A 14,258-nucleotide genomic window follows, 5' to 3' on the forward strand; every position below is an offset into this window, starting at 1 on the left:
GTGATTAGAAATTTCTTTATTTTCATTCCCTTTTTCCAATCTCTGTTCTTACCGTTAGGTTATAGCTAGTTGAATAAATGACAATGTAATTTATTATATATCTTGATTATATTACTAATAAAGTTTCCCAAAATGTAATGCTGATCAACTTGATCACACAAGCACAGTTTATGACTGAATGTGACAGATGCTGTGTCTCATTTGCAGTGTATTTTCAGGCCATTTCCTCTTCTGTTGAATAATTATTATTGCAGCTTTATTCGCTTACTGTTCACTATGTGACAGGTAATATTTTGGTATTTTACCTTTTTCATTTAATCTTTCATTAGTGCTTTGAAGTAGGTGTCTCCATTTAAAAAATAAGGCCCAGGGAAGCTCCGTGATTTGCCCTAAGGGTCATATAGCTAATTTGTAATGAAGCAAACTACCAGATCTCTGTGACAGTGCCTCAAGGGTAGTGACTTAAGGAGATGGCCAATTCATCCCGTTAGTCGTATTTTATAGATAATTTCAGAATGTGGTCTTACTTTGCTTCTGCAGGCGGTGAGGAGAAAAACCAAAAAGAAGCATCTGTACAATTATATTGTTATCTTCTATATGTTCGTATATTGTTCATGCAGGAAGATAAGCATATTGATATTGTGCAAAACCAAACAGAATCCTCATAAGACTTCAAGAATGTGTACTAGAGTAATATGAAACAATTACTGCATATTCTCATACTCAAATGAAGTTATTGATTCGTTCATAGCCTAAAGCCCTGCTTGAAATAATCAGACTTCTGAAAACACATTGACCCCTGAGTGTTGTGAACGTTGGATTCTTTTCTGTTTTGCCGAATCTTCAACTTAAGTGGAGATTAAATGGTTAAGATATCTGAAAGAAGTGTGAAATGTGAAAGTCAGTATATTAAGGATTATCCCTACAAATGTTTAAAATGCAATGTCATGCTTTGTACAAGCCTTCTACAGTGTTATTTGGAAAGCATTTACAGTACCATATTATAAAGACAGTTTTGTATATTCCCTTAGTGAAAAGCCACTAATACCACTCTTAGTTCATGAATCCGAAATCCAGCAGGGCTTTTCCACATACCACATTGTAATTTTATAAGTTAAGTCTCAGTATGTATGGTTTGTTTTCTTTCCTTTGTTTGTTTGCTTTCATTAAACATTTCTCTTTGGAGGAAATATCGGTGGAAAGCTTTATAAAGGAAGAATTCAGTGAGGAACAATGCATAGTGTTAAGGTTTTGATTCTTTAATAACTGTTTTTCCTCAATGAAAGCACTTTCTGAGGTAATGAGCAATGTGTCTGATAGAAGCTGAGAGACTGAGACTCCATCTCAAAACAAAAGAAAACAAAACAAACAGAAAAAGCTTTGTTATTTTAAGCAGTGGTCTAAGCCCTAGCTCTGCATCTCAGAAACTTAAAACTGAATTTCCAACATCTATATTTTCCTAAACTCCCCCAGGTAATTCTTAAAAGCTGTGAAGAGTTGAGAACTTCAATGTAAGGGCAACTTGAAAGAGCCATAGTCAATAATTATTATAATGTAATCATCACCTTCATGTCTATTTCAGTGGGCGGGTAGAAGTTATCTTAAGCGTGACAGTGTACTATAAGAACCATCACATCTTGAGAGTCCTTTCAAACTCAAACATTCCTTCTGCCTCATACATTTCTGGGGTATAGGAAGTAACAGGATATTGGATCATTGTGTCCCCTTCATACCTTAAGGCGCACACAGTAGAAATAAAGGCCCTGCAGTCACCCATTTTAAAAGTTTGTTTAGAGAGAGAAAGGAATAGAGAATCTGTATGTGCAGTAAAGGGTGATAATTTTCTGTACTGATTTTCTTACTAACAAATAGTAACACATTCTAAGTTCAGATTTAATTCTTGGTAATAATAATAGCTAGCATTTATTGAGTACTTCCTGTTCTAAGTCTTGCTGTAAGCATTTTGCAGGTGTTCTTTCGTTTATTATTTAGTATAGAACAGCTCCTGTTGCTGTCTTTCTTGCTCTGTGGATGCAACACGCAGAGGCACAAAGATGCCTAAGGGACTTGTCCAGGTCGCACAGTCAATAGTTGAGCAGGCACTTTGGCCTGAAGGAGATTCTAGTGTCAGGCTCTTAGCCATGAGCCTATGTTGACACCCATGTGTATGCAGAAAAACATTCCGGCAATTGGGTTTAGTGGAAACAGTGAAAAAACCTGAAAGAACCTTAATTTGAGAGTTAGACAACAACCTGGTTTGCCATCCAAGGTGTCAGATTGTTAACTTGATGTAACACTGGGCAAGTTACTTCATCTATCTAAGGTTTTTAATCCAGATTCATCCAGACGATGCTTGTTGATCTAGCTATTTTATTTTATTTGAAAAATCAACTAAACTGTGTTAGAAAGACACTCATTTTTATCTTTAAATTTCATTTAGTGTACTTATTATCAATTTATTTACTTTAAGTTCTGGGATACATGCACAGAACGTACAGGTTTGTTACATAGGTATACATGTGCCATGGTGGTTTGCTGGACCTGTCAACCCGTCAGCTAGGCTTTAAGCCCCGCGTACATTAGCTGTTTGTCCTGATGCTCTCCCTGCCCTCGGCCCCCACCCTGCGACAGGCCTCAGCGTGTGTTGTTTCCCTCCCTATGTCCATGTGTTCTCATTGTTCAGGTCCCACTTATGAGTGAGAACATGTGTACACTTATTATTTATTACTTCTCCCATCTGTATTAATATGTATTAATTTATTAATACTTCTGGGAGAAGAGTGGTACTTCTCCCATCCTGTCCCCACAATAAAAATCCAGAGTAAGAATCTCTTTTCAAATAAATATATTGAGAAAAGGAAAAGTAAACGCTAAATTAAAATTGGAGATTGAGGAGTGTTAACATGTAGCTTTTAACTTTGCATTTTCTTATGCTCTCATCTGATGGTTTCTTGTAGCTGCCTATTGTGGCCTGATTTTCATTCCGTCCAGGAGTGCTCGCTAGACGGGTGACACTCCTGGCCTCTTGGTGGCCCATCCCTTGCAGGCAGGCTTCGTGCTTGATACTGACCGCGTCCCTCCTGGTTTTTTTTGCCTGCCTCCATGACCTGAGAAGTCGACCTGACGTGGTCTAAAAACCTTTGTTGGCCAGGAGTGGTGGCTCATGCCTGTAAGAGGTTGCAGTGAGCCAAGGTAGCGCCATTGCACTCCAGCCTGGGCAAGAATAGTGAAACTCCATCACACACAAACACATACACACACACTCTGGCCAACATGGTAAAAGCTCGTCTCTACTAAAAATACAAAAATTAGGCCGGGCGCGGTGGCTCACGCCTGTAATCCCAGCACTTTGGGAGGCCGAGGCGGGCGGATCACAAGGTCAGGAGATCGAGACCACGGTGAAACCCCGTCTCTACTAAAAATACAAAAAATTAGCCGGGCGCGGTTGTGGGCGCCTGTAGTCCCAGCTACTCGGGAGGCTGAGGCAGGAGAATGGCGTGAACCCGGGAGGCGGAGCTTGCAGTGAGCCGAGATCCAGCCACTGCACTCCAGCCTGGGCGACAGAGCGAGACTCCGTCTCAAAAAAAAAAAAAAAAAAAAATACAAAAATTAGCTGGGCATGGTGGTGGGCGCCTGTAATCCCAGCGACTCAGGAGGCTGAGGCAGAAGAGTGTCTTGCACCTGGGAGGCAGAGGCTGCGGAGAGTGGAGATCGTGCCACTGCATTCCAGCCTGGGCAACAGAGCGAGACTCCATCACAAAACAAAACAATAAGCTTTGTTGTTTTAAGCAGTGGTCTAAACCCTAGCTGTGCACCTCAGAAACTTAAAACTGAATTTAAAAGTGAATTTCCAACATCTGTATTTTCCTAAACTGCCCCAGGTAATTCTTAAAAGCTATGAAGGGGTGAGAACTTCAATGTAAGGGAAACTTGAAAGCCATATTCAATAATTATTATAATGTAATCATCACCTTCATGTCTATTTCAATGAGAGGGTAAAAGTTCTCTTGAGCATGGCAGTGTATACTATAGAAATGTATGACTCAGTCATGCACCTCACCTCTGTTCGCCTGCCTAGGTTCCCCCCCAGCAGTCCCTCTCATTTTCTTGTGTAGCCTGTAAGGGCTAAAATTTAGGTTTGCTGTGTGTTCAGACAAAATGAGGAAGCTGGAGGAGTCCAGGTGAAGAGTTGACCACAGGAGCTTAGGTGCAGACTGAAAATACAATTTAGTTTTTTTTCTATTCCTTTGTCTGTTGTTTAGGAGTTTAGTATGTAGGATTGTTCCTTGGTATGATCTGCCTGCCGGACCGTACTATTTTTAGGCACTACACCACACAATAGGTTTATAAAGAGGCTATTGAACCTTTTGAGGCTGCTGTAGTCTGTCTGACAAGGGCCGAGTTACAAGGAGGCTCCCCCACCTCACAGTTCAGGCATGTAGGATTTTTATTGTTTTTTCTTTAGAAAGCATCTGAATAGCTTAAAAATACAGTGGTTTGGCAGTCTGACAGGTGATGCCAGATGTCTACACAGCTCTCCTTCCATGCCCGGGTTCTCTAGACACAGCCTCGCAGGTGTTTGTTAGGTTGCTAATTTTTATTTTTTTCTCCTTTTTAAAACGTGCTAAAATGTGCAGTTAGTGGTGTTAAGGGGAAAAAAGTGCACATGTGAAGCATTTTCTTGTTTGTGGGTCTCTGTCCTCTGTCTAATGATTTGTTTTATTTGCTGAGGGGATCCCCTTGTCCAGATCTGATTATCAAGTGAACTAAACAGAGTCAGTAGTAAACCTTTATTATTTTACATTTGTTTTTAAAATGGCAATAAGATCTTGTTGTCTTCTAGTCTACTCTTGGAAATATGCATCAGTACATTAGGGTGAAAAAGTGTTAGGTTATTAACAGTTGCAATGGGAAAAAAAACTCTCGTTATAAAATAATGTGATGCCTTTAATGTGTCCACATAATAGATTGGGTATTATTTATGATTCTTTTCTTCCTTTATTCTATCTCCTTCCATTAAAATGCTATAATAATAGGCAGTGTATTAGAATTACTATGTAGCTTTGACTTTTTAAAGCACGTATCTTTATGCAGATCATCCCCAAACTAATTTTCATCCAGGCAATTAGCCAAGTAAAGATTTTTCTTTAGCTTAGGGAGGGGATAGACTCTTAAGTTATCTTTGACGACTTCATAATTAATATTGAATATACTTAACTCCTTTCTGCTGCTGTTACAGACGCGTGCGTCTCCTTGGCATTCAAAATGTGCAGTTGACGTATCTGCCACTCTGTAAGGACAGGCCTGGGCAGTCTTGCCAAGGGCAGCATTTTGGTTTTCCTAACTACATTTGGGCCATCTTCCCCATTTCTCCTCATTGGTACTTCTCCAGTGTCTTCTGCCCTCCAAAACTCCTTGGGGATTTGTTGGTGATCTCAGCAACTTATCCATATTTGATGCCATATTTACTTGCTCAGGGCCTCTCAGAGCAGCTGGCGCAGTGAGACCCTTCAGGTGGTTGGCTTTATGGCTTCCTCTTTACCTCTGGCCCTGGAAAAGGTTTAGTAATCACTAAGCCTGCATATCAAGAGTCACCTGAGGCCTTTGCTGAAGTACCCATGCCCAGGCGCATTCCACACGCTGCCCTGTGTATCCCTCTCTCCTGCTCCTGCATTTTGACTCAGTAGGTATAAGCTGGGGCTGGAAAGTGGAATTCTCTTTCATCAAGACCATTCCCATCAAAGCCTGGCAATGATAAGTAACTTATCCAGAGTCACTCTGGACAGCCTGCCAGTCAAAGGTAAAAGAGCATGTACTCTACTTTTGTTTTCTATCTGTAGAATAGGAAAGGACCAACAGGCTCATTAGACTGTTCATCCTGGACACAGGCAAATGGCTATTTTGCTCATTAGTGTTTCATTTCCTGTTACTAGGGGTGGGCATTGTGTGTGTCTCCCTGTGATAGAGAAGGACATCGGATGAACATGTGATCTGTGTATCCAGCTCCAGCCCAAAAGGTAATGAAAATGGGATCCAGTTTGTGGTTTTATATATGGAAATAATTACGTTAATTGCAGGTACACATCAGGGGCCAGTCGGAATCTGGCACGAGAATGTCCAAAATGTAGTCTTCTGGTCACATAGTGACAGATACATATTTGCAAACCCATTTAAAATAATCAAAAGCGGACTTCCTGAAAATTTTCCTGAAACTTTGTTCTCTTTTACCAGGATACATAATGATAAGGAGTTGGGAAGAGAGTTGAGAAAGATGCTGTAGCCATTTGTATCATTAATCAAAAAGGTCTAGGAATTCATATTATTTGACGGACTTTGTCTTCTATTATCTTTATCAGTTGACGTGGAGATTGCAGTATACCTCCCCAGGAACTGGTAGATGGTGGGAATGTCTAAACCAAATGACTTTTTATGTACGTGAGCAAATGTGTAAGAGTCATATCTGTCTGGAACATGGTAGATTCTTAGTAAATATTTGAATGAAAGCTTAATGCTTTAAGAAAAGACTCCTTTAATGTCTACTAAAGTTCTAGCTCAGGATACTGTAGTGTTTTTATTTACTTTTTTTCCTCTTCATGAAAATCTAGACTGTTAAAATCCAGTGTCTTTAGTAGATAATTTGCGTTTATTTATTATCCAAATTTTACATCTTGGTGTTTTTCCGGCATTGGAACCTCTCATGATTCTGTTCCACTGCGAGAAATTATATGCACTTAGAAGCTTTGATTTCTGGTTCATGTTCTTGTTAGAACTTCTCAGTTCATGGCCCAGGGCTTTGGGACTGCTGTGTCCTGGTCTGGCCATTGAGGCTTGTGAAGGCTGAGGCCTCTGGGCCTGCCTCCCACATGCAGAGGAGGCAGGTGAGAGCTGGAGGGCCTCCCTGCTGGGCAAGGTGACCAGTACGCAGCATTTTTCTTCCCGTGAGGATTAAACAATCACTGAGAAACCTTCCTATGTCTAAGGAATTATGCTTTCTTAAAGGAATCTTTAATAAGTAGTCAACTTGATGAGCAGATGATCCAAAAAGATGACTCTGAATTAGATTTTTTATTCCCGAGGGCTTTATTAAATACCAGTGTAGTATATGAGCAACAGGGCATAGCAGCTTCTTTCAAGTGATATTATTGGTTAAATCAATTGCTAATACCATACTACTGATTTCTTACTAATGTTTTGGTGTAGGGCTGGTAGCTGGGGATGTGGTTTGGGATAGGAGATGGTTAAGCCATTTTATCCTAATAGCTGATGGACAGGAAAATGGGATTGCCGGCTGCCATGCTACTACCAACTCACAGGGAAAACTGTTTTTAAAAACACAAAGGACGTTTCTTTACTGTCAAGAAAGGACTGGCCAAGGGCTATTTCTGTTCTTAGTTAATTCCTTTGTGGGCCCTGAAAGTCCCACAGTTCTGTGTGTGAGAGAGATAGCAGATTAGGCAGGGATCAAAAATCAAGAATGAATTGAGAGGAACTGACAGGAAGGAAATTTGTTTCCAGACTGATTTGCTGGTGGGTAGGTATTATTACTCTTTGTGAATCATGGAACTTTTATTTCCTTGATGAACAGATAGTCAATTTATATCTGCATTGAATTAGCTTATAGTGGAAACATTGTAGCTTACTCTAACAATAGATCAATTTATTTATTTAAAGTAATATACACTAATCTTCATTTACTTATATTTCGAAGCAAGGCTTCTTTGTTTTATAGAGTAACCTATTAAAAGTAATATATATTACATATATACTATTCATATAGAAAGAAGGAAATAAAATTTCCTCAATTGTCGACACCCAGTGATGAAAACAAAATTTTGGAGAATTGTCTTCATCTTTTTTCTGTAAATATATGGTTATGTCTGTGTATGTATGTTTGTGTTATATTCTGTTGATATACTGCATATACAGTTTAGTGGGCCTTTATTAAAGCACGTTTCATTATTTCATGGTCTTTATAAATAGTATTTTGATGCTACAACATATATATTTATTTTACAGGAGTTGGCACATTTCTTTTCAAGAACACAGACTTGGGCAAAGGGAGGTTTACACTTACTGCCTGTGCAGTTCCCAGGCTTAGTGCTCGTGACTGCAGAACCTAAAGCACCCTATGTGCTGGGTCTAGCTGGAGCTGATTGAGTTTATGTTGTTATTTATTCATATTGGAAGCATCCCTTCTGTGTTAAGATGTAGAAGAAAAAGTTTATTAAATGGGACACTGGTGCCCTATGATTGAGCTCTGCATAGTGAAAATATTTACTCAGTCTGGCTGACTTCTAGGATAATCCCTGCTACCCCATGGGCTGGCAGGAAGGAAGCTGAGCTCTGGCTTCCTGCTGGGCCTAGAGTGCTGATGTCTGGGGTTGCTGGGGTAAATTCAGACATTCTTCTACTTTACATAATTGAGATCACCCACCCACCAGTGCGATGAGGACTCTAGAGTGTGAAATTAACACATCAAGTGAATTTTATATCATGGTAGCCTTGGGCTGGTTTTTGCAAATTAAATTTTTTGCCTCAGCCCCGCAAAAGCAGTATTAATTTAGTACTGGTGAAACCAAACTTTTTCCATGACACTTCTACCCTGGGACATGAGAGGATTGTTTTATACTAGGATAGTGAGTCTTACTGAATAAATTGTTATATGTTTGGTAAAAACTACTGTTGACTAAAAGTGATTACCCTCATAAAACTTGATCCACATGGTGTAGAAATTTAAAGAAAATATGCATAAAAATGAAGATTTAGGATCACGCATCAGCCAGGAGAAATGCCAGTTAGTTCTTCCTGAAGACTTTTATGGGAGATAACTCATTAGTTGGCAAAATTTAAAAAAAATTTTTTTTGGGGGGCACTGAGAATGGATCTCTCTCTCAGACTTAGTTGCTTTAACCAAACTCACTAGCCGAGTATGTGACAAGAATGCCACTTAGTAAAGTACAAAAATAAATATACTCATCGTGGGAACCGGAATGCCAACCTTTTCTCAGTGCCATGTTCCCTGCCTGAAGGTAGACAGAGGTCTGCAGGTTGCTCGGCACATTTGCCATCAGAAGTGGGGCAGGGGATGGGGCACATTTACCATCAGAACCAGGGAGAGAAGTGAGTTGAACAATTACTGGCTCCAGACAAGGACTGCCCAGGAGAGGACTCCCCGTCTAGTGGCTGAGGGTCCTTCTCCTCTGGATGCCAAAATTTCCTCCAGGATCCTTTTTTCATGTCCCCAGTTCCTGACCAAAACTCTGTTTAATTATGTTTTGCCATTAATTAGGGTACAGTCAAATCTTACAGACCTCGAGGCTTCTTGCTCTTTGAAGTTTAAATCTCAGTGGGTTATCTTTTCTCCTCATTCCAAGCTGTCTGGGGAGGTTTCAGTGTGTGAGATAAAAGCCTATGGCAACTGGCTTTCCAGGTAGGGTTCTGTTTGAACAATGCAGCTACAACTTGTCACTGTTTCCAGTAAGGCTTTTGTTTTGGCTTACTCTCCATACAGATGCTGCTTTGATAACGTGGAATAATGATCCTTATAAAAATAATGTCTAAGTGTTTTAAATGTGTGATTTATCTATGGACTGGAGATGTTACAGTCAGTTCATGCTGGTACAGGGTGTTCGACTTGTTGACACTTCTCAGCACATGCAATGTTTCATTTAGCTGACAACCTTTTGTGTCTTCACTGTGCCAGGTATCTTGTTAGGCAGGGCGAGACAATACCACATTGACTAGGTTTCTCTGATTTCTACATCCTCAGTCTAGTGGGGTAGATAAGCATGTAAATAAATAATGATAATGTTGGGTTATATCTCTTAGAACACAGAATAGGGCAAGAGCTGTGGCTTGCCTCGGTAAGAACACATGGAAGTCACAGTAGCTGGAGGGGAAATATTCTTTGGAATATTGGAATTTTCGAAGTGCCTGGAGTTTGGGTTAACAAGAGTGGGAGAGGAAACTCACTGACTGGGAATGGAAAGACCGGTCGAAGTCATTGTTCAGTGGGGCTTGATGTGTTGTGCGGTTAAGATAGTAAATGATTTGCATAGAAAGAAACACAAGGAGATTTTTTTGTAACCTTTGACCAAAGTTAAACACCTACCGCTGCTGTATGTGGCTTCCACTATTGAAAAGTGCCTAAACTCTCAAGAGTCCCTCATCACTTATCTTAATAGCGAGACCGATAACCACATTATGGGGTGTCTTAGGTAGAAGCGAATACCATAAATGGAGCCCAACCCCTGGCAGGCATTCACTGTATGTTGTATCTTCCTATTTGTCCTATACACCTGCTGAATCTGTGATAGCAATGAGACCAACTCCACAAACATTTTCACCATAACCTACAGTGGATTGCACTGGCGCTGTGCGGTGTCAGCGTCTCGCCTCCTAGTTCAGTATTTTATTAAGCTGCCCTCATGCGTTTTTGTTAATCCTCTTTTGCTCACAGGACACAGGTTAAAATTTACCTTTGTTGGCTGTGGGATTTCTTCCGCATGGCTTCTCTCTGTCTGTTGTCCCAGAGCTGGCCTGTGTCTCCTGGTCCAATGGATTGCCTCCATCCTGAAAATCTCAAAGATTGCAAAATCCTTGAGATTTTGATACCTGAATCTAAAAAATAGAGGGAAATTAAATGAGCTTTCAAAGAAGTGTGCTTTAACTTTCCCTGAGTAAATTGTCTTATCTTTTTGCAGACTTGAGTCTGACCCCAGTGTTCACTACCTTGGAGCTCTTCCATTTTTTTTTTTTTAAACTGTTTGTATAAGAGAGGATAAGATCCCTAGTTTTACAAAGCAAAGTTCAAAGATTCTCAAGTGTGATTGATAACAGCTCCCAAAGACACATAATTTCTTTTGGTTTTATCTTGTTTCTGTCTCTGTTAGTTTTTCCCAGATGACACACTTATCTATCTGGTTTCTCCATATCTGAATGGGGTTTATGTGCCATTGATAGCTGCCTTTTGAGTTACGTGGATTTTGTTTCAATCCTTGTCTATGCAATCAGAGTACATTTGTGGAATTTATCATCTGGTGTGTTAAACTGCACTATGGCCATACCTTGTCGCTAAAGGGAGAGAAGAAGTTTTGGGTTCACTCTTTCTTTTAAAAATATAGTTGAGATAATTATTGGTTATCTTTAACTTAAGCAACAGCAGCGGCAACAACAGAAAACCTGACATGCCAACAGATGAAATAGATGTTGGGTAAATTCGAGGGGCAGGGGCTGCCAGCAAAACCCTTGATGAGAGAAGCTTAGTTGAGTTCAGTTCATTCCTCTGTAAGTTTTGTAACAGGCAGGAAGGTAAGCTTTTATCACGGTGTACACATTAAATTTCTTTAAACAGCTTAGTGGATCCTGAGTTCTTGCTACAGATATTTCAGAATGTGTGCACTCATGTTATCTTTAGCAGTAATGTCATCTTTGAGGAATCCTGTGTTAGCTCTTCGTGGCTCTCACCAAGTTTAGGTGATCCTTGAACTGTTGACAGTCTTCTGGGTTAACTATGGCTTGTCGTCTCTGCAGAATGCTATTCAAGGACATTGTTGCAATGTGGAGGTTGCTAGGGAAGCAACTTTTTAGTTAATACCCTTGTGAGCTAATACCTTTGTGATGGATAGATTTTTTTCTGTAATAGAGAATTTGCAGAATGGTTTTGTTTAGAAATGTTGTATTGTGCTTTCTAGGACTTAGAATGTAGAGTTCTCTATCTCCTGCTGTTCTGTCCTTTCATCCTGTCATTTATTTAGAATTTCCAAAGACTGCATAGGCTCTGTGGATCTTTTTTGAATCTGCTGATTTTTCTGTGAAGCTGATGTCACGGTCTGGACCTTTACTCTTACATATGCTAATTATTAGATTACATTTGGCTGTTGAGGCTTTGTTAGAGGGGGCTGAAGAAAGTGGATTGTTTATCAGCTGTCTGCTTTGTCTTAGACTTGGTGATACTTCAGTGAGAGCCTCTGTGTGGTGGAGCAGCTGGAGGTTCTTCTCTCTGTTAATTAGGCATTTGGTTATTCTGTCTTGAGGAATTCTGGTTAGAAGTACACCTTGGGGAACCTGACTCCTCACTCCAGCAGGAGGTGATAAAGATCAGGCTGGGGTTATACTGCCCCGGGTTGGCTTTAGGGGGGCAAAGCATGGCATTGTAAATAGAATTACATTCAGACTTAGCTCCACAAATACCTGCTCTCCCACTCTGGCTTCAGATTACCGGTAGAGGTGGACTGTTGAGTCTGAAACCTTTTTTCTGTTTAGTTTTGGGCACGGGAGTGGTGCAGCTGAAAGATAAATAATGTTTGGGTGGTTTCATTTGTTCGAAAGAAGAGTCACTTGTTTTCTCAGAACTACTGAGAGTAGTGATGTGATTTAGAACCTAGAGGTTTTTCAGATGTTTGTATTGTAACTGATTTTAAAGTAAAAGCCTCTGCCAACACTGAATAATTAATGTCCATAACTTTGTAAACTCAATTTCTTGTTTAACTTGTTTGCTTTTGTTCCATGGACAGTTATTGTAAGGAAGCAAGCCAAATACGTTACAGAGAGAAAGGGACATTTAATTTTGCTAATTACAGACACAAATGTATGATGCGCAGATTCTTTCACTTAGAAATTCATTGTTGGAAGTTATTTCCTTATTGTTATTTTGATAAAAAATAATTGTACCCCTTTTAGCCTGTTAGATAAAATTAAACCAAGAAACTCCGTGGAATGCCTGGGAACAACACCCAACTTGCCAGCACAACAGCTGCAAGGCCAGGGCGCACACCAATCACGGCTGATGCAGATCCCATTTCTAGAAAGAAAACATCAGCACGTGTGTGATAGTGTCAAGATATGTGTGCGTTACATAAATATTGCTCTCCAGTTAAAATAAGTGGTTGTTTCATCTTCGTGACACCAGTGTTCTTGCAAAAGCAAACTGAAGGGAAATCTGCATGGTACCCTGAGAAAGAATAAAGGGAACTATTTTTAGGGTAGCATTGTGGAAAGACTTTTCCTGTTGAAGGCTTTGGAATTTGAGAGGCTGGATAAAGTAAGTTTGTTAAAAATAGGACTTTAAATGTAAATATTTTATTTCATAATCCCTTCTTTTAGCGCAGCCACTTAACCATATCCTTTCCTGTATGAGCATTTCTCCTTTGTATTGTGTCCTGTTATTGAAGTTTCAGACTGTCCAGCCACTGATGTGCTATGTCTCTCTTATAGATTGTTCTCCATTTGTCCTTCTCTTCTGGTTTGCTCTGACGACTGCATTTAAATAATTCTAGTGCTTGTTAACATTTATCTCAGAGACACAGACAGGAGATGAAGACAGAAATTTAAAACCAAATGTATCCATTTTGATTCTTAATAGTTACTCTGGTGGAAAAAATAACTTTTTAGAGATTGAAACCAATGTTGTGGAAAGATGTGTATGTTAATCTTGCCTCCTGCAGTAGTTTATAAACGTCCTGGAGTCAGGGCTCATGCCTTAGATACTTCTCATTGCCTACCCTGGGGCCTTGCTGCTTGGTCAGTTCTTCATGCTTAAATGAAAGAATGAACATGGGTTATCAGAATTTTCATTTTGTTGATGGGTTTTATGTTCTTTATGAGAAAATTTGTATTGATCACTTACAGATGGCTCACCTCTGTAATGAATATAAATATGTTTTTGTACCCTTGGAGTTTGTCTGACAATGGAGATAAATATTCACAAACTACAGAAAAGGCCGATTTTTAAAATGAGTTTTATGGTAGAAGAGGATTTAGATATATATTTTATAAGGAGAAGAAAACATTAAATGGATGCTCAGGGGTAAGAGTATAAATATAGGAGACAGTCAAATAGCTAAATCCTCTATCTAAATCCTGTGCTGGCTCCTTGCCTCCTGGCAGCCTGGCCACTTTCCACGTGTAGCTGAGACCAGAGACAACGTGTCACATAGTGATATGGGCAAGAGACAGGAAACAGGGAAATACTGGGTAGAAGAGGGCAGTTCCCCAACAAAGGCCCCACCCCCAAGCCTGGAAACCCACGGCCCTAAGTGGGAACGGGCATTCCTGTTTTCATGCTCAAATGTTGCCTTTTGGCCCACTACATGCCCCATCCTGTACCCATATAAACCCCAAACCCCAGGCTCCATGAGCAGACGGGCAGATGAAGAGAAGAGCAGAAGGGCAACAGAACAGTGCAGCAGAGGAGAGACGAGGAGGAGCATCTGAACCTCAAGAGAAATTTGGCTAGGGACTGTTGGGGAGGAGATCAG

General features: G+C 40.1%; 1 protein-coding gene across 12 annotated transcripts in view; it reads left to right on the forward strand.

Moving 5' to 3' along the window:
• Positions 1-14,258, forward strand: part of LOC105464131 (signal induced proliferation associated 1 like 2) — a 235,726-nt gene that overhangs the window by 68,251 nt on the left and 153,217 nt on the right. Inside the window, exon 1 of one of the 12 annotated variants that reach the window (XM_071074215.1) lies at positions 5,934-6,017. The exons of the other annotated variants lie outside the window; for them this stretch is intronic. The gene's annotated coding sequence lies outside the window, so the exon portion shown is untranslated. Of the gene's footprint in view, positions 1-5,933; positions 6,018-14,258 lie in introns of those variants that run through there. 12 annotated transcript variants of the gene reach the window in all.

This window comes from Macaca nemestrina, chromosome 1, assembly GCF_043159975.1.
Source record: "Macaca nemestrina isolate mMacNem1 chromosome 1, mMacNem.hap1, whole genome shotgun sequence".
In the NCBI taxonomy this organism is placed as follows: Eukaryota; Metazoa; Chordata; class Mammalia; order Primates; family Cercopithecidae; genus Macaca; species Macaca nemestrina.